Raw genomic sequence first — 27797 nt, 5'->3', positions numbered from 1 at the left:
TTTCAACTCCTCTCAAAGATGTATTCAAGGTTAGCACGTTTCCAACAACATCATCAACATTAAGGAATTCCTTAGTCCTTTTCACCACCTCCCCCAAATTTGCAATTAAGTCTTTGTTAAAATTGGAATGTAGATGTAATGTCCCGTGGTTTGAGGCCATATCAAATAGCTTGTTACGCTGTTTGGATACAATCAGGGAAACCAGACAAATACGTTTTCTATCCTGTTTTTTGTTTTGCTTTGTTTTCTTCTTCTTACTTGTGGAAACATGAGGACAACATAGCATCATGATTAAGATACAGATCTGGGGGTCCAGAAGATGCGGTTTTGATTTCTGATTTGCTCCATTCATTGGCTTTGTGACCTTGGCTCTCTCCTCCGACTTCATTAAGTCGGTCGGGAATGCTCTTAGCCGTGAGTAGCAACTGCTGACGATAACCCAACAGAGACCTCAACGAACAGGTTATTTTTTTTCTCTCCCTTAAAAGGCAGGCAGTTACTATTCTGTTTCGATGGCGTAAGAATGTCAGAGCTCAGCTGCTCCCTCGGCCCTTCCTGACATTCGCAGGATGGATAACTCGCAGCCCTCTCCAGACAGCGCGTCCTTCCGAAGACAGTGGATCTGCCCAGCGATCTCCTGCCTGTGCGTCGCTGGTCTGAATTGTGTCACGTTGCCAAGTTGCAAGGGAGCCTGGGGAGGGCTGCAGGGTGGGCGTGGGTGAGACGAAGGGGGCTATCGTGAGGATTCGATGAGATAATGCATATTATCTGGGACAGGGAAACTTGACTTCAGGGTCCTGCGGTGAGTAGGCATCAGACACAGGACAAAAACTTTCTTCTTCTTCTTCCAGACTGGAAGCTCCATGACGGGGGGCGCTGTTATGTCTTTCCCGCTTATTATTCTAGCTTGATGCCTGGAACATAGATAACATATGGTACTGCTCAGTAAATATCTGATAAGCGAATGAACAGTTAATGATAATTTGCTACATTTCTTTGGCTTCCTGTTCTTCATCACTTTCTCAAAAACACATTTATTCCACGCCTATTAAACAAACGTCAGAAGGTGAGAGTCCTAAAGCCAAGACTTGTGTCAGCGTATTCTTTATTGCTCGCTGGGTAACGGGTTGCCCCCCAACTGTGGCAACTTCACATCACAAGCATCTCTCATCGCGCGCGGTTTCTGGGGTCAGGAATCCCCGAGAGCAGTTTGAACGGATGGCTCTCGCCCACGGCTTCTCACGAGCGGTCAAGACGTTGGCCGAAGCTGCCAGCATCCCGCAGGCTCGACTGGGTAAAGTTGGAGGATCTCTTTCGAAGATCGCACCCTCGCATGGCGGTTGGCTGGAAGGCTCTGTTCCTTTCCATGTGCTGCTGGAGTGTTCTGATGACATGGCCACTGGCTTCCAGAAGGAAGGAGCGTGGGGGAAATGGCAGTATTTCCCGACCGGTCTTCAGCGTCACCCAGCACCACCACTTGCACAATATGCCACTCGCCAGAAACAAGTTATCAGGTCCAGCCTACATTCCAAGGGAAAGCAAATGCCTTGTGCCTTTTGGAGCAGGAGCGCGTCAGTGAATCTGCAGACACATCGTCTGTTCTGTTCTAGCATCGAGCTGTGCTTGGCTCACACGGTAGGTGTTTAATCAGGGCTGCTTCCAGCTTTGCCAGCCTGGAAGTTTGGAAGCTTTCCTTGATAAAAAGAATACAGGGGCGCCTGGGTGGCTCAGTCGGTTGGGCGTCCGACTTCGGCTCAGGTCACGATCTCGAGGTCCATGAGTTCGAGCCCCGCGTCAGGCTCTGTGCTGACAGCTCAGAGCCTGGAGCCCGTTTCAGATTCTGTGTCTCCCTCTCTCTCTGACCTTCCCCCATTCGTGCTCTGTCTCTCTCTGTCTCAAAAATGAATAAACGTTAAAAAAAAAAAAAGAATACAAAATTAGTTATAAAAGTTAACACTTACAGGGCACCTATGTGGCTCAGTTGGTTAAGCACCCCGGTTCGGCTCTCATGGTTCATGAATTCGAGCCCTGCGTCTGGCTCTCTGATGTCAGCATGGAGCCTGCTTGGGCATCTCCCTCTCTCTCTCTCTCTCTCTCTGCCCCTACCCTACTGGTTCTCTCTCTCTCTCTCAAAATAAATAAACTTAAAAAAAATAATAGAAGTTACTCTTTAATTTGAATGAAAGAAGAAAATACTACTACAGATTGCAATTTTTTTTAGCTGAAAAAATATTTTTATTATTGTCAATGTGGGAAGTTTCTTTCGGCTTCACTATGCATCACTGGTTAGGTGATGTAAATTTTTAGGATGATTATTGTCAAATATGGGGAAATGTTTGTCAATTTTCTTTCACATAGGACCTCTCGAAGACTTCAGGGCAATTCAAGTTTTCTTGGGCAGTGATGAATCCTAATTACTCCTTCAATGATGATACCCACTACCCGGTTTGTAAAGTTTAGAAACATGCATTTTATGTTACTTCTGTCAGTGTGGCATTTTAGCAAGAACGTGATCTTCTTGTTTTTTTTTTCTGGGTGATGGTATCATTTACTCCTCTCTGTTAATTAGATGATTGTAACGGTCAATTTTTTTGTGTCAACTTGACTGGATCCTGGGGTACCCAGATATTTGGTTAAACTTTATTTCTGGGTATGTCGGGGAGGCTCTTTCCAGATGAAATTAGCATCTGAATCCTGAGACCCAGTAAAGCACTTTGCCCTCCCCAGTGTGGCTGGGCATCGTCTATTCTTCTAATCCGTGGAAGGCCTGCATGGAACAAAAAGGCAGAGGAAGGCAGAATTTGGCTCTTCCTGTCTGATGGCATGACTGGGACATCAATCTTTTCCTGCCCCCGGTGCTTCTGGGGCTCAGGCCTTTGAGCTCAGGCTCAATGACCCCGGCTCTCCTAGATGCCCAGCCTGCAAACGGCAAATTGCGAGGCAATCTAACTCTCCCTACACATATATATTCTGTTTCTGTTTTTGCTGGAGAATCCTAACACAGTGATTAAAAAAACCAATAGCTTGGGGCACTTGGATGGCTCCGTTGGTTAAGCATCTGACTTTGGCTCAGGTCATACCTCGGTTCAAGGGTTCGAGCCCCACGTCAGGCTCAGTGCTGAAACTCGGAGCCTGGAGCCTGCTTCGGATACTGTGTCTGCCTCTCTCTCTGCCCATCTCCCACTTGTGTGTGCTGTCTCTGTCCCTCTGTCTCTCTCTCTCTCTAAAATAACTAAATAAACCTAACAAAAGACCCCAAGAGCTTGTCATTGCTTTCAGTCAAAATTATCTCTTGTTCTTACCGGTATGACCTATATTCTATTTTGACAGAGAACTCACCAGAGTTCCAAGGTCGAGATACATCAAATATCATCATATTTCCATAGTATTCCAAAATTATTCCAACCCGATATGTTGGAAATGCGCTAAATATGAAAATCCTATGTGTCTTCACGCCCATGCTTACTATTTGTAGAACTGTCCTAATAATATTCCAATTTTGATGCCCACATATACAGTTTTAGTGGAATGGAGCACACACATTTGTTTATGGTGTATGGTTTTTTGCACTATAATGTCATAGTTGAATCATTGCGACAGACACCCCAAGGCCTAAAACGCCTAAAATATTTACTATTAGGTGCTTTACAAAAAAAAGGTGTTGACTAACCCCTGTCCTATGGCAAATGAGTAAGAGACATACTTACCCTTTCAGCTTCACTGAAGCAGTGGGCACTTTTCAGTCCCTCAGACGCACCAAACTGGGTGTTGCCTCAGGACAACCTCCCTGCTGTTGTTTGTCCCCAGAACATTCTTCTCTCTCCCAGCCATTTTTTTGTGTGTGATCATTTTCATCTCTCAGACAACTTCACCTAACTAGAGAAGCCTTCTCTGGTCTCCTGTCTAAAACAGGTCCTCTCTGTTGTTCTTAACCAGACTTCCCCATTTGGTGTGTGTGTGTGTTTTGTTGTCGTTTTTGTTTTTTTCCATCCCGGTCCTGCCGTGGTTTGTAAAGATTGGTTTGTCTTCTTATTAAGTCCCCTGTCAACAAAAACCAGATATGTCTTACCATTGGGGGGTAGGTGGGTGGGCTCTGAAATCAGAAAGCCTGTGTTTGAACCCCAGCTCTGTCACTTACAAGTCATGGAGCTTGGATAAGTCGTTGTTCTCTTGGTCCCTCCCTTTTCTTATCTGTCAGTTGGAGATAATCAACAGTGACTACAACATTAAATTTTGAGGGTCAAAGAAGCTGATGTAGGCAAAGCACTAGGAACCGTGCTTGGCCTAGGGTAAGCACTTGACTCAACGCTGTAGCTACAAGGTGTCGTACAAAAGAACCCACGAGCGTCTCTTTAATGAGCGAACCATTTTTCTGGATGAAGTCTTTGTGGATGAAGGCTTTATCTAGTGCTGGATAAATAAATGAGTACCTTAGACCTCTTTTATTCTTTAACCATATGCCGCTTCATTGAAGCCTTATGGCCATCAAATTTCATTTAGTGCCTGAAAGGCTATAATTGACTTTGATTTACATAACAAAGTCAAAGCAGGAAGACAAGTTTTTGAAGGATCTTTTAGGATTACATATGTTTCCCTGGCCCCCGCCCCCTCCAATTTAGTAACTGTACTGGTCTGGCCGTGGCCGGATTAACACCTAGAAGTACTACCGGGCCTACATCAGTCAACTATTGCCATAATGATGCCATGTAACAAATCATCCCCCAGCTCATTGGTTTAAAACAGGAATTATTTAATCTCACACAAACATCTGCAAGTTGGTAGGTGTTCAGATGATTGAGACTGCTCTAGGCTGGGCTCGCAGTAGTGGGGCACATGCAGTCTGCTCCGGGCGTGTGCATCCTCCTTGGATACACGGGCATATACACCCCTCATGGCGATGTTGGAAATGCGAATGAGCACGAGCTGCCATGCAAACACACCTCAAGGCCTGCCGGACTCACGCTCGCTGTTAAACGGCCTATCAGCCAACAAAGTCACACGGCCGAGTCCAACGTCCGTGGTGCAGGGAAGTGTATTCCACCCAAAGCAGGAGTTGGGGAGGCTCATTTTCTGAATAATAATCCCCATGATCTCACGACCTGTACCCAAATGGAAGTTAAAATAAATCAAACGCGCATAAATAATAAAGTTGCGCTTTTCAAAGAGGTAAAAGCATGTGTGTGCTGAAATTAAAAACGACTTTTCATGGGGCGCCTGGGTGGTGCAGTCAGTTAAACGTCCGACTTCAGCCAGGTCACGATCTCGTGGTCCGTGAGTTCGAGCCCCGCGTCGGGCTCTGGGCTGATGGCTCAGAGCCTGGAGCCTGTTTCCGATTCTGTGTCTCCCTCTCTCTCTGCCCCTCCCCCGTTCATGCTCTGTCTCTCTCTGTCCCAAAAAAAAAAAAAAAAAAAAAAAAAAGTTGAAAAAAAAATGACTTTTCTGAATTGTCTGGTTGTCTCCAATGGCAGGCAAGGCGGGGTTGTGATGGGGTCCCTGCTTTCTATTTGTAGAACTGTCCCAACGAAATTCCAATTTCAATGCCCGCATGTATGGTTTTATTGGAATGCAGCCACCCACATTTGTTTATGGTGTATGTTTTTTTGCACTATAATGTCATAGTTGAATAATTGCGACAGAGACCCCAAGGCCTGTAACGCCTAACATATTTACTAAATATTTTACTAAATAAATAAAATAAAATAAATATTTTACTAAATATTTACCAAAATATTTACAAAAAAAGGTGTTGGCTAACCCCTGTCCTATGGCAAATGAGTAAGAGACATACTTACCCTTTCAGCTTCACTGAAGCAGTGGGCACTTTTCAGTCCCTCAGACGCACCAAACTGGGTGTTGCCTCAGGACAACCTCCCTGCTGTTCTTTGTGCCCAGAACATTCTGCTCTCTCTCAGCCATGCTTTCTGGACTTGTAAGTGAGGGTCTCGTCTGCACACTGGGCAATCCAGCATTGATGACAAGTCCTCCTCGTATCCTAGCGCCTGGCACACAGTAGGGATTTGATAGAATTTGTTGAAGGCAGTTGAATTCTGTAAGTAAATAGCGATCGCCTCAATACAGGATAGGTCTGTTGGCTTTATATAGAGATTCAGGTACATTGTAAGTCTTACATGTTTCTACATCAAAGCTTCAAGAATGGTGACGGTGCCCACAGCGTCTAACGATGACCCACATACCTTGGAGGTGTCCAAGCAGGATGCTGCCTCTGATTTTCTGTTTGTCTCTCTGCTGTTTGTCTGTCCGTCTCCCCTGCGATGCAAATGAAATGATGTTCTCATCTGATGTTGCCCAAGGGAAAATGCATGCCTAGAAAATAAATCAGCAGAGAGGAGAATGTAGATGGGTAAATAAACAGTTGAAAGAATAAAAGATAAAACGCGAATTAAAGCTTCAGAACCTCACATTTCCTTTCATCCGCTGTTTATTCAATAATTACACAGTCAATTACAACTTGCATAAATGATTTCATATACCTATTAGTCCATAAATATCTACAGTGTATATGTGTTTATAGATAAAGAGGGAGGAGACGATCATGGTTGGGCAAACATGTTCTGACATAAGAGTAACTTTGCAAATACTATTAAGTTCAGATTCTGCCAATGCCAGTTTTTCCTGACCCAGGAGAATTCACACGGTGTGATGAATTTCAATCATCACAACTTCCTTTAGTGGAGAGCCTCACGGGGGCCACAGGTTGGGTTACGTGAGATATGTCTCTCTCCCTCTTTCTGCGTATATATTTTTTCTAGCCTATATAAGAGCACTGCCATGGTAAAACGAATTCCCATTGACTGCCCACCCCTGTACACAGAGGGTCGCGGGAGGACCATCAGATGTCATACTGATATCCATGGGGCTGTCGTATCTTCTTTATTCCCCAGAACGTGCCATCTGGGAAGCCACTTCAGGGCCACTTGGCAAATATTTGCTATGTATCTCTATTCTGTGTTCCCTCAGTTATTTAGTGCAAAGCTTCTTCTATTAGCTAACTAGAATAGGGGTGGTAGGCATGTCTAAATTATGAACTCCCTCTCGGAGCCATCAGTGAAAGCTAGAGATGAAATCGTACATACAAGCTGGTGATAAAGCTTCAAGTAGCCTCCGCTAAGAGAAGGGATTAATTATGTGTGATTTTTCAAGTAGTATCTGTAGATTCAACAGATAAGGTGTCTCCTTTCTGTCTGATGCCTGCCGTGGACTGGCACCTTTATTGAATCATGACTGTTAGCTTTCCTTGGCCCTGAATTAGGGCACCAGAAGCCTCATTCGGATTTAGCCATTGTCCATGCAAGGCTCATTATTGCTCTTCTGGCTGAAATCTAAATCTAAAGGGAAGAACAACAATTAGAAAGCTGTGTGACGTTAAGGGACCAATTGGGTTGGAAAGGCTCAAAAAAAAAAACAAAAAAAAAAACACCGCCCCCCCCCCCACACAAAACCCAGCCTTAAAGAAACTTCTAGGAAATTTCTGCTTTTTTGAAAAAATGAGTTGAGGAGGATCTTTGCTTAAAACAACAACAACAGCAAAAATCAAACCCATGAGGGTTTCTGCCTTGCCAGTTAAGAGCAATCGTTCAAAGGCATCCAAAAAAGAAAAAACCGGCTCTGCTTTCTGAATTGCTGGTCGGAGAACAAAAAAAGCAAGGGAAAGTTTGACTTGACTTCCTCTGCAATTTGTTTGTAGCATCCGAGCAGAAAGAATCTCAAGGCTGGCCACTTCCTGAATGAAGACACCGAGAACGCCTGCGTGTCGAATTCACTGAAAAGTGCAGCGGTCGGCAGAAACCCGGGGCCCCCGACTGGAGGAGCCCAGAGGGCAAAGTGAGAGCATTTCTCAATTCAGCTACATCCTGAGGAGGTCACTGCGAAGTCCTGACTCAGTGTCACTAAACCCTCCCCACCCCCATCCTGAGATGAGGGTGGGGGGCCGGTGGAGTCTGGTGGCTGCTGGGTGGGTTTCCCCAGGACGAGGTGCCCATCTATCCGTCTCAAAGGCCGCAATGGAACAGCACTGAGAAGACAAATATTGACTTGAAAATAATGCCCAAGTCAGACATAACTGAAGCGGTGATATTCTGTTTACTTCTCTCAGCAATAGCTGGCTGAAACAGTCAAACCAGTTAGACAACTTTTTTAATTTATTTTTTTGGTCAGGTACGTACTGACTCACTGGCAGGAAACTTCAGAGATTTCAGGACAGAGGTTCTCTCTCTCTCTCTAGGTTCTGCTGGGCAGAATGCCTGTGATCCCCTTGCAAGAGAGACTCCAGGCTGGCTGAGCTCATTCGATTATGGCTGTTAGTTTCCTGCCACTTGCCTTTGTAGGCTGGAGCGAGGCCCAAGGATTCAGGCAGAAAACGTCAGACGGGGCTCCTCGTGAAATCTCCCCTGTGTGGTTCTCCAGCCTGCCCCTGCAGAACTTTATATTCGGGGGAGGTCTGCCCGAGCTGGCCTGCTCCCGAGAACTGTGAAGTCGGCGGGTAAAAGGCTAAGAAAGAGAAAAATACGGTCAGGCGGTGTGGGCTTTTGGCTCAGTACCCTCGCTGGAGACAGACTTTGTCGGCCTTTGGAGCCATGGAGGGGATTGCAAAACACAGAGAGAACCCGGCGATGGCTCAGACACAGAAGGGAGAGGACGGGTTGAACAGATGGAGCGGGGTTCCTTTCCTCCGAGAGGTGGATCTGTCCCACGCGAGAAGGGCAGTTCCTGGGGAATTACGGTGGCGAGAAAATGCCCTGCGTTAAGGCCGGAGGCCGTGTGAATGATAGATCCTGCACTGATTTCAAACCTCACCGTTTCTTACGGGGGAGTTTTCCTTCCAGTGTGGAGGGCAGGTCTCAAATCAATTCTCCTGTCTAATTCCTGCTTCCTGCCAAGCTGCCCTTGTTGGTGTTTTCCAGAAAAAAACCCGGGTCATCATTACAGAGTTTCCAAAACCCCCGTGTTCAATTAGCCTGCTTTTGAATCCCTTCTGACGGTTGGTTAAATATGGGTCCAAAGTGCTTTTTGTAAGGGGAACTGATCTCGGGGTGAGAAACCTTAATCTTCTGAGTCTTAAGAAACTGCAAAATAATGTTTTAATGGCACCATTACTAGAAGGCTCGAAGACTGTGTTCTTCCAGTCTGTTCTGCTTAATTCTATTTTGTACACATATGAACATTTCAAAGTACAAAGGGCTATTATATTAAAAGGACACTTGGATATTCTTTATGAAGTTTCCCTTGTACTTTTATAGAATGTTTACAAGGTTAATAAGTATGCTTTTTCATCACTGAGCATTATAAACGGCTCCAGTATTGCTCCCACGTTTATTTGAGAGTCATTGAAAGTGCCTGAATGGGGCTTGATGTCCTTTGTTTCCCTTTGATTTGGAAACAAAAGACCCGAGAAAAAAGTTTACTTTGCTGCTGAATGCCATATGCAGATCAACTGTGTTGGCCCTTGAATGAAACCAAGGATCTGAAGACAGAGCAGAAAATGCTCTGGTAGTTACGGCACATGTTTGAATGTGCCTCCGGTTTTGTCCCCTCGTGCTTGTCCCCTAACGTGGGGTTCAGCCGCACGGCCAGGTCTCTGGGGATGGATAATCGAGAGTAATCAGCATCAACTAAGACAAAAGTTGCTGCGTGTTTCTTGGGTGGGAAATACCGCGTGGGCATCATAAGGCAACAGTGTCCTCCACTCACGGTCTCCCTTCTTCATCTTTCCCAGTTGCTCGAGACCCGAGGCTCTTAGCTTCGGCACCGTTGATGAAACTGGGGGCAGCATTGTTCTTCGCGTGTCGGGGGTGGGGGGTGGGGGGCCGTCCTGGGCAGTGCACCCCCAGCCTCCACCTGCTGCATGCCAGGAGCACAGTGTGACGAGCCAAAAAGCATCTCCCAGCGCTGCCAAGCCTCTCCTGGTCTGGATCACCTGTGGTTGAGAGCCAGTGTTCTAGAACAACCCACCCACAGAAGCCCTTTTTGGAGAAAGAGGAGAAGGTGAACCTCACACTCAGACGGTCGTAGTGACAATGACTGATGACAGAGCTGGCACTGAAAACCCTCGAGAGAAAAGGAAAGAGAACATGACATCAGAGGACGCAGAGAAAACTTAATCGCCAGCCCCCCATCCGACAGGTGAGTCCCGCAGCGGGAAGAGCATTCCAAGGTGCTCAGTCAGAAGAGGCTTGTCGTCAGCAGCACCAACGGCATTATTATGTTTTGTTATTTTCTTTAAGGAGCACATGGTTTCACTCGCCTGTCCCAGCCCCCCTCCTACTTAGAGTCGGTTGAAAACAACACGTCTCAGAATCCTTGTCGAAATGGCCTGGGAGTGATAGTTGCTACGTTAATTTCAGTGCCTAAAAACGGACATGTACCGCAGTAATAAAACTCACACGGGTTTCATGAGATGCTGTTAGGACAATAGAAAGAAAATGTGTTATGGCAACTGTGGATGAATATGGCCACGCGAAGTTTAAAAAATATGTTGAAATATAAAGACATGTTAAAAAAAAAAGATACTCGGTAAAACCTGGGAACGCGAGTAACGTGTTCTGCGAGCGTTCCGCAAGGCGAGCAAACATGTCTAATAAATTTTTCCTTGATAACCAAGTGATGTCTTGCGATACGAGTCATGAGTGATGCGGGCCGTCACACGATCACAACCGAGCCAATAGTTTTTGAAATTCGCTTTGATGTACCGGTGCTTTGGATTACAAGCAATTAAGCTCGCAAACCAAGGTTTTACTGTATTTCTGGTTCCCTGGTATGTATAGTTCACAGCGACTATTTTTGTTTACCATCTCAAGAAGAGAGGCAATGCCCAGAATGGCATATTGAGGCCCAGACACACAAAGATAATAAAGCTATCAGTGTTTCAGTTTTCCTTTCTAGAACATAAGTCTAGATTCTGAAATGTTTGGAGCACTACGACAGGAGGACAGAACGGCATACCCGGTGTGTATGCTCACCGCTAGACTTCACCGGTCTCCGGCGCTCCCATATCAGGGCCTTTACTGGTCTCTCGGGCAGAGAACATTCTTCCATGGCTCATGCCTCTTTCTCCTCATCTGGGTCCTTGTTGATGTGCTATCTCCTCAGACATGCCTCCTGGCCCTTCTCTATGGTGAGTGCAACCACAAAATGTATTCTATATAATAACCCAAAAGCACCACCCAATCCCTTGGTCCCGCACCACCCAGCCCTGCTTTCCTTTTTCGTCACAATACTTCTATTATTATATAGTTCTATAAAATATATATTGTGTATTTGATTGGCTTGATTTATATATAATGTATATTGGATTTGCTTGATCAGAAACAGATAGGGGCTCCTGGGTGGCTCAGTCGGTTAAGCGGCCGACTTCAGCTCAGGTCATGATCTCGCGGTCCGTGGGTTCGAGCCCCGCGTAGGGCTCTGTGCTGAAAGCTCAGAGCCTGGAGCCTGTTTCAGATTCTGTGTCTCCCTCTCTCTGACCCTCCCCCATTCATGCTCTCTCTCTGTCTCAAAAATAAATAAACATTAAAAAAAATTTAAAAAAAAATAAAAAGAAGAAACAGATATATTGTCTGTTTCCTACAACAGGAGATTGGGCTATTGTTTTACCTGCCAGTGCCCAGAACAACACCTGGTACCCAGTAGGCACTCAATAAATATCTGTTGAATAAAAAGGTTATTGTCTGGGCAAGCTCTGTGGGCATGAGTGGGCTTGGGAACACCTTGGTGTGGGTTGATGAATTTCTGCACTCTCATAAATGACCTTTGTCTTTTCAAGTATAACGATTTTATATGCACTCTTTAATTGGTTTGGCATGACAAGTTAAATACTTTAAGCAGTTAATCATTTATTCATTTTAAATAACAAGTTTTGGTTTTGAATGGAGAAAACTAACGAAGAAAATCGACGTGGACTCTCAGTCTACTGCTTAGAGAAGGTCCACTGGTAGGTAAACAAGCAAATAAATAATAAAAAATACATGCTTGTGGTTAGAGACTTCACACTGTGTAAGACATGTATAGAATAAAAAGTAGACCTTCCCCTATGCACTTTTCTGGATCCTACCACAAAAAGAAACAATTGTAACCAACTTCTCATGGATTGTTCCAGAAAAATTTTCTACGTTGGTAGGGATAAATTTACCAGCAAAATATACATCCTCTTAAAACTTTTTTGAACACGTACACACACACGTACACACACAGCGGAAGTTTCTCCCACAGCCCTTGCTGTGGTACTTGGATCGTTTGTACGTAGATATTTACTTGCTTGACTACATGGTGAACATCTTCTCTCCTCTACCTGACTCTCCCTGCATGTCCACCATTGCAATCCCCAATATCTGACACCCAGCAGGCCTTAGTACGTATTCGCTGAGTGAATGCTTGAGCTGGAGCATACCTGTCTGACCGCAGCCACTACGTTTTTATTAATGCTCCTTGTGGGGCGCCTGGGTGGCGCAGTCGGTTAAGCGTCCGACTTCAGCCAGGTCACGATCTCGCGGTCCGTGAGTTCGAGCCCCGCGTCAGGCTCTGGGCTGATGGCTCAGAGCCTGGAGCCTGTTTCCGATTCTGTGTCTCCCTCTCTCTCTGCCCCTCCCCCGTTCATGCTCTGTCTCTCTCTGTCCCAAAAATAAATAAACGTTGAAAAAAAAATTAAAAAAAAAATTTTTTTTAATGTTTATTCATTTTTGAAAGACACAGAGAGACAGAGCACAAGCAGGGGTGGGGTGGAGAGAAAGAGGGACACAGAATCCGAAGCGGGCTCCGGGCTCCGAGCTGTCGGCACAGAGCCCGACGTGGGGCTCGAACTCACGAGCCGCGAGATCGTGACCTGAGCTGGAGTCGGATGCTTCGCAGACAGAGCCACCCGGGCGCCCCATGAAGCAGTTATTTTAAATCCTATTCTTCAAACGAGGGAACAGAGACAGCAGTCAGAGCGAAACTAGAGATTAACATTTTAATATCAGGAAAAAGCTCCAGGCCTCTTCATATTCCTAACCATCTTCCTTTCTGACCACCCCCAGAGTCAGAATGCTGCGAACGTTTACATTTGGCTCTAAGTACCAAATACTTCTGCAGAGTCCGTTAGGCCACACAGATACCCTTCATTGGGGTCTCCCCAGCCCCGCAGTTAAGGGAAACAGCAGAAGACTCTAAATAACAAAAAACCGAACAGAAAATCCCTCCAACACAAAAGAAACTTACTATTAGTGCAGAAACAAGGCAGCAAGTCTCCTGAAAAGGCCTGGGCGGCTCAGACTCCAAACACAGGAAGTAGGTTGTAAGTGGCAAAATGAGTAAAACAACTTTTGGAGGGGGGCGAAGGGGGTGGAAACATGGACAGAATCTGCTCTCTATTTAGATGTCACCTGTCAAAGGGGGGAGCCTGTAGGGTCAAAACGTCCACCCGGCGGCCCCATTTTTCAAGAAGAAACAGCTAATGCACGCCCCAGTAAATAAACGCAAAGTCAGGCAAGAACACACTTTAAGTGAGTTTTATGGCGTGTACATTGTATCTCAATTAAGCTGTTTAAAAGAAGGAGAGCGAGCCACACTAACGTTTTCTTTTGCCGGCAGTCAGCTAGTACAGATTCCGGTGTGTGTGTGTGTGTGTGTGTGTGTGTGTGTGTAAAAATGAGGTCGGTGAATCCAAAGCATACCAGGATGTGCGAGATTCAAAGGCGACCGGTTAATATCATGTAGAAAACGTGTGCCGAGCTGGGGAGGTGAAAATAGGTCTCTGGGGACCGGGGTCTCCTGAGAAGTAAAAGTGGATGAAAAAGATGGGCGCTGTGTTTTGCAGGTGTGACTGTGCCTTCCTCGAGGCCCTGGAGGAGCGCGGGCGGCCTCCCTCCTGTCGCTTGGCCTGTCCATTCTGTGCGGCCCCGAGGGGCCGTCCTCTTCCTTCTCCCGGGAGTCAGAGCTCTACGGAGGCAAAGCGAGAGGGGAATCAACTCCAAAAGAAACAATCGGTGGATATAGTGAGAGGGAGGGGGACACGGAGAGAGAAAGAAGACATTAATTTTCAGGATGGAATGAAGCTGGCTGTGTTTTCATTACAACATGAAAATGAACACTTGCAGCCACTGTAAACTAACAGCGATGCCTTAAGAAGAACCAGCTGCCGGGGTTGGACGAGGCAGGGTTGGGGGGGGGAGCCCCTGGGGGATTGGGGACGGGGACAGGGTGGGCAGGGGACTTGCTTTCTGAAAGCAGGGAGTAGGGTTTGCAGCTCCAGCTGGTCTGGTGGGTGGCTGGCCCCCCCCTGCTCACAGAGGTCAGGACCCGGGGGTCCGGACAGGAGGTGACTGCCAGCCCCGAGCGACCCCACCCACACCCCGCATTAGCACCTCGCCCTGAGAAGAAGGCAATAAAACAAATAAGCAAAGCTCCCGGTTGCAAACAACAAAAGGAAGCAAAACAAAACAAATCAAAAGTCTTAGTCTAAAAGAAAAAGCAGATGAGGTATTTTTCTGAGGATGACCTGAGCCAGTGCCCCATATTCTCTCTCGATCGTGGGTTGAAAAATGCCAATAAAATGCATCTGTCGTGCCAGGCTGGACAGTGGTCACTGAGGGAGGGAACAGGGACCAGGATGGGCACGAGGGCCTTTGGGGGGGCGGTGTTGATTACCCAACACCACACTTCGGGAAATCCACGAGGCTGGATACTTCTATTGTGTCTGCTATTTTGTGTGTGTGCAATATTTTAATAACATTTAAAAATAAAGCCAATGCGGGGGCGCCTGGGTGGCTCAGTCAGTTGAGCGTCAGGCTTCGGCTCAGGTCATGATCTCCGTTTGTGGGTTCGAGCCCCAGGTCAGGTTCTGTGCTGGCTCTGTCCAGCTCAGAGCCTGGAGCCTGCTTCAGATTCTGTCTCTCCCTCTCTTTCTGCCCCTCCCCCGCTCGTGCTCTGTCTCTGCCTCTCTCTCTCAACAATAAAGTAAAAGCATTAAAAAAAATTAAAAAAAAAATAAAGCCAATATGGGGGCGCCCGGTTGGCTCAGCGGGTTAAGTATCTGACTCTTGATTTCGGCTCAGGTCGTGATCTCACGGTTCATGAATTCGAGCCCCATGTAAGGCTCTGCACTGACAGTGCTGAACCCACTTAGGATTCTTTCTCTCTCTGTCTCTCTCTCTCTGTCCCTCTCCCACTCATGCTCTGTTTCTCTCTCTTAAAATAAATAATTTTAAAAGAAAATAAAGCCAATACGCATCTCCCTGTTCCTACTTCCTCATTAATGTCAAATTCAAGGAGGCCAAAGAGGACTTGGGTTCTTCTCTCACCGTCCCTTCTCTCCTGAGCCATGGCAGCCTCTAGCCAGCTACTCACACCAACATCAGGGTCATCCTGGATTCTTCTTTCTCTACGCCCCTGCAGGCCCTTTGCACCTGCCGCTCCCTTTCTGGAATGTTCCCCCCTCTCCGGTTGCCCCATGCTGTGTTCCCTCCTTTGTGGAGGTCTCTGCTTAGTGAGGTCTTCTCCAGCATCTCTCTTTAAAATTGTGGGCACCTGGGTGGCTCAGTCGGTAAAGCATCCGACATCAGCTCAGGCCATGATCTCGCAGTTCGTGAGTTCGAGCCCCACGTCGGGTCCCCTGTTCATTCTCCCTCTCTATCTCTTTCAAAATAAATAAATAAACTTTAGAAATAAAATAAAATAGTGCCCCCCACAATGTGCTCCGGCCCCAGTTCTTCCTATCTCTTTTCTCCACTTATTATTCTCCTAAGCACGTATGTCTCCTGGGACACGCGTCTATTTATGTATTCATTGATGACCCCCTCCCACTACAGTGTAAGTTCTGTGAGTTCTGTGATCGGGATTTTTTCCTCTTTTTGTCACGGCTGGGTCCTCACTGCTCAGTGCCTGGCAGATTGTAAGCATTTATAGATTATTAATGAATTAATAATTAAAGGAATGCACTAATGATGGCATTCATCATTGAATAGCACATGCTAAGAATTTAAGCCCTTGCTGAGTGAATGAAAGCTAATCAGTAGACATTTACCGAAGTCATGAAATGAACAAAGATGGATAGAGTTTCTCTTGTGGGTCTGGAACCAATCTTCCCCGATCTACAGAAGTGAGCATAACAGACAAGATCTTTGCCCACCTGGAACTCGTGGTCTACTTGGGCAAAGCCACCAATCCAACAATCACAGAAACATCTATCACAAACTTGGTACCGCTGGGAAGGAAACACAGAGAACACTCTGAGAGGCTAGTTCCACTAGAGAGAACCCAGAGTGCTTCTCAGAGGTGGTGACTTTGAGCTGAAATAAGAAGGTAGAGGTGAACACCGAAAGGGGCGATGGGGGTGCTGGGGAGAACACTTGCAGCAGAAAACACCTCCAATGCAAAGGCCCTGAGCCTTTGGATTAATCATTTACATCTTCCTCTTTCCAAGATCCTAGGGAGCCCCGGTATTTGGTTTCTGATATTTACTGTTCAGTGCAGAGGTAGCTGCCAATAGAATATGCATGATGGTGTTGATTCTTTGCCTAATGGAGATGGGAAGCACGTCCAAATTCAGGATTCTCATTCAATCTGGGAGAGCTCAGAGCTTATGCAATGTGTGGTTGGATTTTTACATCGTCCTAGTGTGTTTTCTTCCCTTTCCAATCCTTTGACACTGGCTAGTCACTTAAAATTTAGAACTCACCCTGGGTTGTGGACGATTTCCTGGAAGACAGCTGCTGGAGCGTCCCCCTGTGTGTCTCTGAAATAAACATCCCCTTTGGAGGAGGGCTTTTCTGTAGTGCCTTCCTGCTCAGCGTCTTTTTTGCAATTGACATTCCTGTTTTGTATGACTTCTCAGAAGAAATCTTGAAGAATAATCACTAAAATAACAGCCAAAGGTTATTACGTACTTCACCGCATTGCCAGCCCTGGGAGCTAGGTGCTATTATTATCCTATGTTCACCGAAGAGGACCTGAGGCTTGGGAAGTTAGGTCATGTGTCCCACATCAGCCAGTAACTGACAAATGGCAGAGCCGGGTGTTATATCCAGGAAGGGCTGACTCAAGAGCCCGTGTTCTTAATCAGCGAGCCACAAGGTCTCCTTGACCCTAAATTTGAAAGTCTCCTCTTAACCTCAAGTTCCCCAAGGCATTGAACACAAAGTTCTAATTCCTACAGTCCATGTGCAGACCGTGGCGGTGGTATTTTTCTCTGGCAGAGGCACCCGATTCTGGCTGACTTATGCTGAAAACACTTTAATGGGCCGATATTGAGAAACTCACAGATGGGGAATTGAGAACTAAGCAAGAAAGAGAGAAGCAGAGAAGGAGGGAGGGAAGAACTAGAACAGTCCCGTGTGTCTAGGGAGCGAGGCTCCTCAAGGACTTTCTTCTGGAGCGGGGAAGCGGCAAGGTGCTTTCTGCCCTGCGTCCCTCTGGCAGAGAGTCACCAGCCCCACATCTAGAGTTTGATGCTTTGTCTTGACCATGGGCTCATCCCTTGGCCAGGGGAGGGGCCAGGTGCCTTGACTGACAGTCCCACTGGAGCGGCTCACAATAAAGTGGGTGACCCCCAAAGGAAAACCAGGGTGCTGCAACCCAAAGAATGGGGAGTGGATGTCAAGCTCCCTGACAACAGCTGACGCCCTCTCTCCCCTCCTCTTGCTCAGCCTCCCAGAGAAAGGTTGGAAGTAAGAACTCCATTCAGTCTTGATTTGGCTCTTTGCTCCCACTTGCGATGGCTCATGCTTACTGAAACAGTCCCCAGCGAAGCGCCGGGCACATAGGAGGTGCTTCGCAAGTGAATATGGGATAAATAAGTGAACGGGAAAGAGAAAACACATCCCTAGTGCTGAATTATTGCTCCCACCGATAAACGCGACACTGCACCTCACTAAAAGTAGCCTCCCTGTGATGGGCCTTTTGAGGAGGTCCAAAAGACGGCATCTTGCCTGCTGGCGTTATTAACCAGTTGAAAACTAAGACCAAGGGATATGCAAGTTGTCCTAGTCCATTGGAGCTGCTGCAACAAAACACCGTAGACCGGGTGGCTTATAGACAACAGAACTTTCCTTCTCGTGGTCCTGGAGACTGGCAGTGGGAGATCAGGTGCCCTCATGGTCAGGTGAGGACCCCTCCCAGGTTGCTGACTTCTCCATGTGTCCCCACCGGGCGGGAGAGGCGAGGGAGCTCTCTGGGTCTCTTGTCTAAGGACATTAATTCCATTCTTGGGGATTCTATCTTTGCAACCGGATTACTTTACTATCAAAATGGAAACCAGGTTCCAACAGATGAGTTCTGGGGCGATACAGTCCACAGCACAGATAGGAGCCAAAATGTCACCTTTATTGTTGATAGGTCCAGATATCTATAGGTCTGGGGCTTCTGAACCTCAGTGGATCTCCCAGCACAGGAGAAGGTGAGTTTCAAGAACAACCCACTCTTCCACGAGGACGCAAGGAAGAGAGAGGACAGCTCTATTCTTCCCGAATTCTCCTGCCGGATAAATCACTCCTCCCTCCCTGGAGTCGAGAGGATAAAGGGCACAGAGAGGCCAGGAGTTTTAGGAGCTGAGCTCTCTCCCCATGGAGACATAACATCCAAACACCTGGATTTGAAAACCAGAAAATTTTGTCAAAAGGCTGCGAGGTTCTCTTAAAATAGAAATGTTAAGAGCCCCAGAAAGGCCATAATTGCTATTATCATCCACTCGGTGACAGCCCAGAGGCCGGTTGCCTGATGCTGGGACCAACCTGCCCACCAGGCTGGAGAACAGCCGCTATGCTATGAGGGAGGGCTGACCCTCCTGAGTTTGAACTTTCGAGCTGCCCCTTCGTAGTTGTGTGAACTGAGGCTTGTTAGTGCTTCTGGATCATGTTTCTGTAACTATAGAATAAGGATGACAATAGATTCCGTTCCCTAGATTTGTTGGTGAAGATCCCTTGAGATAATGCATTTTAAGTATACAGGCTGGTTTCTGGCGCATAGTAAGCTCTTAGTAAGCTCTTACTACGTGTTGGTTAACGCTGTTCTCATGGTTTTTGTCACTGGCGGTGATGGTTAGGGTTCCTGTGCTGCAGAGCAGACCTATGCGTTAACCTCCGGTTGTCTGTTTGCTAATGGGTAGTAGAAAGAGCCCTGGGAGAGGAGCCGGGAGGCCCAAGTTCAAATCGAAGTTCTGGTCCTTTCTAGCTGCCTGATAAGTGACAAACTCACTAAACCTCTTTGAGCCTCAGTTTCCTTATCAGTGATGGGTGACAAAGAATAACAGAAAAGCTTCCTTTGAACTTGGAATGTGAATTCTTCTTTCCTTCTTCCTGGAATAGTCCTTCCCTCGCCCCTTAACAAGTTCGGGCAGGGAGCTCGGTTCCAGTGCTCGAGTGGAGGGCACCCCCACCCCCACCCCACTGCACGTTATCTATTTGCTCCACACACTGTGATGAACAAGTACCCTGTCTGCCAGACGCCGTTCTAGAGTCGGGGGTGACGTATAAGCAAAACGCGGTCTCGGGCTTTCCGGAGTTGGGGGAAAAGTCGTGGGAGTCTTGTCTGTGTTACGTTCCCTGGGGTGGGTGGCCCTTTCCCCCATTCGGATCTGCTCTTGGTAGTGGACATAATCCACATGATCCAGACATGGACACACACACACACACACACGCGCGCACACACACACACACACACACACACACACACACACGGCTTCTCCCTGGACCAGGGGCCTTCTACATCCACTTGCTGGATTCCAGCTGATAATACATTGAATTTCCCCAACACGCTTCTCCTGGCTCCCGGGCTCCTCTTCACCCCAGAGTGAGATTATGCAGAAGCATTAACAAGCCTCTTTCTTGGAGCTGTCTCTGGGCTATGGCGATGTTAGAGGAGCACCAAGGTTCTGACTCAATTTACCAAGGGACGTCCTTTCTCACTGCTCCTGACTGGGACACCCTCAGAAAGCTTCACTGTGAAGGCATCTGGAGCACCAAACTCTGACAGTATGTGGCTGACGCCCTCACACTGCCGCTTAGTGTGGCCTTGGGCAAGCAACTCTCTTTAGGCCTCAGGCCCTCAGTTGCCTCGTCTGCGAAACGGGGATGATGCGGTTGACTCCCTAAGATGATCATGAACGTGAACGGAGGTGGCGTATGGGAACCATTTAGGGTCATGCTTGGGGCATAATTGTTCAATAAATATGAGCTGCTATTGCTTTGAGGATGTTTGGCATTATTGTCACAGGGGAAAAGGACCAACACCTTTCGATAAGAATACACGACTGATAGCATATATGGCCTGAACTGTTGCTCTGCCCCTCCCCACCATGGCTGACTCCCGTTCATTCTGGCTGAAATGTCATCTTCTGAGAGAAGCCCTGCCCTTTGAAACAGTGATTCTCTACCCTGACCGCACACTGGAAGCAGCTGGGGGACTTTAACAGCTACTGATGCCTTGTTCCACCCTCAGAGGCTGTGATTTAGCTAGATCCTTCCGGGACACAGGGATTTAAAAGTGCTCCCCAGGAAACTCTAGCGTTCAGCCAAGGTTGAGAGTCACTGGTTTTTGAGGTGACGAAGCAGGGTGACTCAAAATGCGGACCCACAGCCAGACTGCTGGTTCGGCCACTCGTTAGCAAGGTGACTTTGGGCAAGTCGTCAAGACTCAGCGCCTCAGTTCCCTCATCTATAAAATGGGTGTAATGATAATAAGAGACCCCTACCTCGTAGTGTTACAAAGATCATGTGAATTCGTATGTGGGGCACCCGGGTGACTCGGTTGAGAGTCCAACTTCGGCTCAGGTCGTGATCTCACGTTTCGGCCCTGCATCGGGCTCTCTGCTGTCAGCACGGAGCCTGCTTGGGATTCTCTCTCTCCCTCCCTCCCTCTCTCTCTCTCTCTCTGCCCCTCCCCCACGTGTGCTCTGCCTTTCTCAAAAATAAGTAAACATTTAAAAAATTGAATTAGCATGTGATATCCTTAGTACAGTGCCTGACTCATAATAAGACCTTTAGCTATAATTCCTTTTTAAGTTTGAAAAAATATATTTTGGTAAAATATATATCACATAGAATTGACCATTTGAGCGATTATTAAGTGTACCATTCAGTGGCATTCGGTATATTTCCGATGTTGTGCATGGGAAATATGTTTCCACAGTCAGCTTCCAAAACTTGATCATCCCAAACACGTATACCCATTCAATCATTGCCCATTCCTTCCTCCTCCCAGCCTCTGGTAACCTCTGTGGTACTGTCTGTATGGATTGCCCCAGTCCAGGTACTTGATATAAAGTGGAATCATACGGTATTTGTTTTTTTGTGTCCCCCTTATCCCCTTAGCATAATGTTTTCAAGTTTTTAACTGGTTTAAGAAAAATCAAAAGAAGAATAATATTTCATGAAATGTAAAAATGACATGAAATTCAAATCGCACTGTGTGCGACTACTTCCGTTGGCACACAGCCGAGCTCTTGACTTTTACACGTTGTCTATGGTTGTATTTGCACGATGAAGGCAAAGTTGAGAAGTTGCATCAAGGACTGCATAGCCTGGGAAAGCCGAAAATATTCACCGTCTGGCCTGTTTCTACGTAAAGAAAAGGTTTGCCAAAAGCTGCACTAGACCCTGAGTTTAGGAACAATCATCCTGTTGTCTCTACAATACCGGCCGTGGAATTTGTTTCTCTGTTCTCCCACACTAACTCCAGACACAAAAATAAATTTGGGATGGATCAGAGAACTGCACATAAAAGCTGGAACGAGAAATCTTCTAGAACACCGAGAAGAAGATCTTGGTAAACTTAGGTTACACAAAGAGTTCTTAGGACACACAAAGCACTAAACGTAAAATAAGTGAATTGGACAACATTACCCTTTAAAATTGCTGCACATCCTAAGACACTATTGAGAAAATGGACAAGTCACAGATTATTGGGAGAAAAATGTTGCTCTCCACATATGTGATAAAGAAGTCGTATAAAGAATATACAGAGAACTTCCACAGATAGTAATGGAAACACAAACACACGCATTTTTAAAACGGGCGAAAGACTCGGTTCACCGAAGATGTAGAAATGGCTAATGAGTACATGAAAAGGTGCTTGACATCATAGAAACAACCAAAATGGCATCAACAAAACCGATTAAAAAATTTTTTTTATTTATTTTTGAGAGAGAGAGAGAGAGAGAGAGAGAGAGAGACAGAGCACAAGTGGGGGAGGGGCAGAGGGAGAGGGAGACAGAGAATCTGAAGCAGGCTCCAGGCTCTGAGCTGTCAGCACAGAGCCTGACTCGGGGCTCGAACTCACGAGCTGTGAGGTCATGATCTGAGCCGAAATTGGATGCTTAACCAACTGAGCCACCTAGGTGCCCCCAAAACAGATTTTTCAAAAAGTTTTATTTATTTTGAGAAAAGAGAGAGAGAGAGAGAGACAGAGTAGGAGCAGGGGAGAGGCAGAGAGAGAAGATTCCAAGCAGGAGCGGAGCCTGGCACGGGGCTTGAACTCATGAACTGTAAGATCATGACCTAAGCCGAGAACAAGAGTCAGTTCTCAGTCAGCTTAACCGACTGAGCCACCCAGGCACCTCCAAAACTTTTTTTTTGAAAGTTCATTTATTTATTTTGAGAGAGGGTAGGAGGAGAGGCAGAGAGAGAGAGGGAGAGAGAGAATCCCAAGCAGGCTGCGTGCCGTCAGTATAGAGCCCGATGCTTGGCTTGAACCCACGAACCGTGAGATCATGACCTGAGCCGAAATGAAGACTTGGACGCTCAACTAACTGAGCCACCCAGGCACCCCAGAACAGATTTTTAATGGGAATGCAAGCTGGTGCAGCCACTCTGGAGAACAGTATGGCGGTTCCTCAAAAAAAAAAAAAAACAAAAAAAAAAAACTAAAAATAGAACTTCCCTATGACCCAGCAATTGCCCTACTAGGCATTTATCCGAGGGATACAGGGGTGCTGTTTCAAAGGGACACATGCACCCCCATGTTTATAGCAGCACGATCAACAATAGCCAAAGCGTGGAAAGAGCCCAAATGTCCATCGACAGATGAATGGGTAAAGAAGACGTGCTGTGTATATACAATGGAGTATTACTCGGCCATCAAAAAGAAGGAAATCTTGCCATTGGCAACTATGTGGATGGAACTGGAGGGTATTATGCTAAGTGAAATTAGTCCGTCAGAGAAAGACAAAAATCATATGACTTCACTCATGAGGACTCTAAGAGACAAAACAGATGAACAGAAGGGAAGGGAAACAAAAATACTATAAAAACAGGGAGGGGGACAAAACAGAAGAGACTCATAAATATGGAGAACAGACTGAGGGTTACTGGAGGGATTGTGGGAGGGGGGATGGGCTAAATGGGTCAGGGGCACTGAGGAAGCTACTCCTGAAACCATTGTTGCACTAGATGCTAACTAATTTGGATGTAAATTTAAAAAAAGAAAACAAGTTAAAAAGAAAGAAAGAAAGAAAAAAAGAACTATAAAAAAACCCAGATTTTTAAAAATCTCACAACTGTACAACGTGGAAGAAAACAGACGCAAAGGAACACATGCTGTGTGGTGCCCTTTGGATGAGGTTCTAGAAAAAAAGGAATCTATAAGGACAGGAAGTAGATCAGTAGTTGCCTTGGGAGCCGGTGGAAAGGTGATGGTGCTTCCTATTGCCTAGAACAGGGCAGGAGGAACTTTCTGGGATAATGAAAACATCCCATAATTTCTCTGGGGTGGATGTCAATTACAATACAGTTGCCAAAACCCAGAACTAAACCCTTAAGATCTCGGCCTTGTATTGGATGTAGATTACGTTGCCTGGCTTTGAAAGGTGGGAAAAGGTCCCTTCATAGATGGATCAGTTCTGGGTGTCAGGCTCTCCTGCCCTTGACGAGCCCGGCGGCTTTGCAAAGGAAAAAGAGACACCGTGGTGCTCCGAAGTCTGTGGGCTGCAAATGACCCAACAACTCATTTCCTGTTTTAACTGGAGCTGTCCCGTGAAGGAAATAACAGCTATCACTCCTCCTCGGAGCCCTGAAACTTGGGAGTCTGGAAAGCTGTTTCCTGGCTGCACCCTCCCGTCAGCTGGGAACGGCTTCCACCTGCTCCTCATGGAAGCCGCTGGGGGCTGGGGCCCAGCGCTAGCCCATTTGGCCAGAAGCCCGCTCCCCCCAGCAGGCTGCATAGACCCGCCTGAGGGAGCACACGGGTTCCCACCCCAAGGAGAGGTGGAGAAGCAGGGGACGAGGCCGCCTCTAGTTTTCTTCTCAAGGGGGCAAGTGAAACAGAGTTCCTCCATGAGGCAAGTTGTTAAGACCCTTGGGTTCCTTCCATCCGCGGTCAGAGTCTGAATCTTTCCTTGTCGCGTGAGTTTCCTAGGGCTGCTGTTAACAAATTCCCTCACAATGAGGCCTTAATTAATACCCATTTATTATCGTACAAGTCCAGAGGTCAAGTGTCCCACACAGACCACGTCGGCTAAGACCAAGCTGTCGGTAGGGCCGCGTTCCTCCCGGAGGTTCCAGGGGACAGTCCATCACCTGGACGTTTCCAGTGCTGGAAGCTGCCTACGTTCTTTGGCTCATGGCCCCTTCCCCGTCTTCAACCTATTTTCTGCCAGTCACAGTCCCCCAGCCTGTCTCCCTCTCCCACTTCCAAGGACCCTTGCGATGACCTTGGGTCCACCTGGGTGATCCAGGATAATCTCTCTACTTTTTTTTTTTTTTCAACGTTTATTTATTTTTGGGACAGAGAGAGACAGAGCATGAACGGGGGAGGGGCAGAGAGAGAGGGAGACACAGAATCGGAAGCAGGCTCCAGGCTCCGAGCCATCAGCCCAGAGCCCGACGCGGGGCTCGAACTCACGGACCGCGAGATCATGACCTGGCTGAAGTCGGACGCTTAACCGACTGCACCACCCAGGCGCCCCTCTCTACTTTAAACTCAGCTGACGAGCGGGGCGCCTGGGTGGCTCAGTCGCTTGAGCATCCGACTTCTGCTCAGATCATGATCCCGCGGTCCATGAGTTCGAGCCCTGCGTGGGGCTCTGTGCTGACGGCTCGGAGCCTAGAGCCTGCTTCGGGATCTGTGTCTCCCTCTCTCCCTGCCCCTCCCCTGCTCACACTCTGTTTCTGTCTCGCTCTCAAAAATAAATAAACATTAAAATCAGCTGCCGAGCAAGCTTAGTTCTACCGGCGACCTCAATTCCCCTTGCCATTCAAGGTGACAGATTCATAGGCTCTGGGGTTTGGAGACGGGCCTCCTCCGGGAGCCATTATTCAGCCGATTACTCTCTGTGATGTTCTAGCCCAACGTGAACTCACAACCTTCTCAATCGCTTAAAATGGACCTGGAGTGATAGTCTGGCTCTGAGATTTGTAAGTGGTAAGGCTAATGATAGCCACACAGCAACAGCAATGACGCAGACTACACATTGAGAATATGCTATAAAGCAGGCATGGGGGTCACCTGGTCTCATTTGATCCTTCTAGGACCCCTAGGGAAGGAGACATCATTACCCCCATTATCGATGGGGAAACTGAGGCCTAGGCGCTATAAATAACCAGCACAAGGTTGCTCAGCTTTTAATGGCAGATCTAAGATGGGGACCCTAGTTTGTCTGACTTTTAGAGTCCCTGCTCTGAGTAGCAAATGTCTTAATAACAAACCTCTGCTACATCTCCAAGTCATCTTTTCTCTGAGCAGAGATTGTAGAGGAGGATTGAAGATAATGTCTGTCTAATGCTTAGTCCATAAGAGAACTCCAAACATGGAACTTTTATAGGTAGCTCAAAGATAGTCTTGTTGTCTCTCTATGCTTTCTCCTGATCCTTCCATCCATCCTTCCATCCATCCATCCTTCCATCCATCCATCCATCCATCCATCCATCCATCCATCCAAGGCATGCTTTAACGTAGATACAACGTGGTGTAACAGTTAGGCATGACATTCAGCTGCCTGGGTCCAACTTGTAGTTTTAGTTGCTTCTATTGGGCTCATATCACCTCTGTAAGCCTCAGATTGTTTCCCATTTGTAAAAATTGGCACGCCATCATACCTACCTTATCAAGCTGTTGGGAGCATCAGAGCAATCATGGATGCACACAACACATGGTCAACTATCATGACTGAGCCACGCCTGTGTGTCCATTACTGAAGCAGGTAGTGTGAGTGAAGGAATTGTGACTTATGTTCACAAGGATCTCTAGCGCGCGCGCGCACACACACACACACACACACACGTTAATGACATAAAATGGGAAATTAGGGAGGGCTGTAAATTGAATGCTGAGACAGTGGAAACATGGTTCCAATTCGTGGTTAGGAAATCCATAAAGGACGAGGTCAGTGTGTACTCAGAGAGAGGAAGAGCTCACTAATAAAGCACGTAGGGTGAATCACGCAGACCATCAGTGCCTGCTGCCCTGGAAGATCCCCTTGACCGTTCTGCTGGGCTATTTTAGTCACCAGATGTGGTCTAGCCCAACACTTCTTCCACACAGCTGTCCACATATGACCTGTGCGATTGCACCATATCTGGCCCCAGCTTGTTTAGTATTCACTTTATATTTTTCTTTACGTGAATCCACTACTTATGCTTAACTCCATTTATATAAAAGGAAGCTTCATTATCACTCTATTAATGGGGGGGGTGGACTTGCTTGCCACAGGTGGAAAGAAACACGATAAATACATGGCTATTAAAAGTATGACATAATTTGCCCGTACAGCTCTTAATGTTATTCTGTACCCCACGTGTGGTTGGCACGTTGCTATGGAAACAGCTGAGGCTTCTGCACCTTTAGATGCCTGATGCCTAACCTCTCTGCTTCTTGGTTTCTCATCGTTGAGATGGGAGGTTAACACAAATAGTCACCATTGTTGAGTAATGACCGAGCCGAGCAGCGTGCACCCTGCAGATCGCCCCGTTCCCACAAGATTCCCATAATGATGTATTGCTACTTAGGTTGTATCTATGGGGAAATCGAGGCACAGAGAGGGGAAGGGACTTTGCCCAGTCACAAGGCTCATGCCCGGAAGGGCGGGAATGTGAGCCTCAGCCCGTCTGAACACAAACCCTTGACCGGGGCTCAGTACCGCCTCTGTGCTATCCTCCATTCACAGGGGCTGAGAGCTATCAAAGTAGCAAATGCTTAGGATGTACGGGGGGAGGGGCGCCTGGGGGGCTCAGTCGGTTCAGCTCCCAGCTTCGACTCAGGTCATGAGCTCATGGTTTGTGGGTTCCAGCCCCAAATCTGGTTCTCTGTTGGTCAGGGCAGAGCCCCTTCGGATCCTCTGTCTCTCTCTCCCTCTGTCCCTCCTGCGCTCGCTCTCTCTCAAAAAGAAATAAACATTAAAAAAAAAAAAAGATGTACTGGGGAAAGGAGGGGAGGATATTTAATGGGCATTTAGCGTGGGCCAGATACCCTTCCAAACACTCTTTCTGTATTAACTCGCCTGGTCCTCATAGCAGACCTGGGTTGGAGGTCTTATTATGGTTCCCATCTTTCAAATGAGAATGTTGAGGCACAGAGCCTTTAATTACCTTGCAACTAATGAATGGTGAACGTGGATCGGAACCCAAGGGGTCTGGCTCCGGAGCCCGTGTCCACACAACCTATAAAGCATCGTACGCGGACGGTGGTTTATGTCATCCCCCGTGATGGTTTCCAGGCTGCAACCGAACATACATCAGTGGCCTCAGCTCTTATCTAGGCCCTGCCAAGCTGCACCTTGCTTTCTTTCCTGTTTAAGATGGAATTCAGATGACCTTGGCCTTCTATGAAATTAACCTCACGCCAAGAAAGTGCTCATTCGTTGAGCCCTGTGACATCATAGATGC

The 27797-nt window shown here is 47.1% G+C and overlaps 1 long non-coding RNA gene across 1 annotated transcript; it reads right to left on the bottom strand.

The window, feature by feature from the left end:
• Positions 1 to 27783, bottom strand: LOC102900504. Its single transcript, XR_006595052.1, has 10 exons — positions 27501 to 27783; positions 16667 to 16844; positions 13210 to 13929; positions 6416 to 11126; positions 6195 to 6324; positions 5793 to 6047; positions 4941 to 5099; positions 4139 to 4191; positions 3708 to 4041; positions 1 to 914 (listed from the first exon to the last, which is right to left on the bottom strand). It is a non-coding gene; the product is annotated as an uncharacterized LOC102900504 (long non-coding RNA).
• Between the last annotated feature and the right edge of the window lie 14 nt (positions 27784 to 27797).

Source organism: Felis catus, chromosome A3, assembly GCF_018350175.1.
Source record: "Felis catus isolate Fca126 chromosome A3, F.catus_Fca126_mat1.0, whole genome shotgun sequence".
Lineage (NCBI taxonomy): Eukaryota > Metazoa > Chordata > Mammalia > Carnivora > Felidae > Felis > Felis catus.
This window is presented reverse-complemented; position numbering and strand designations above follow the sequence as displayed.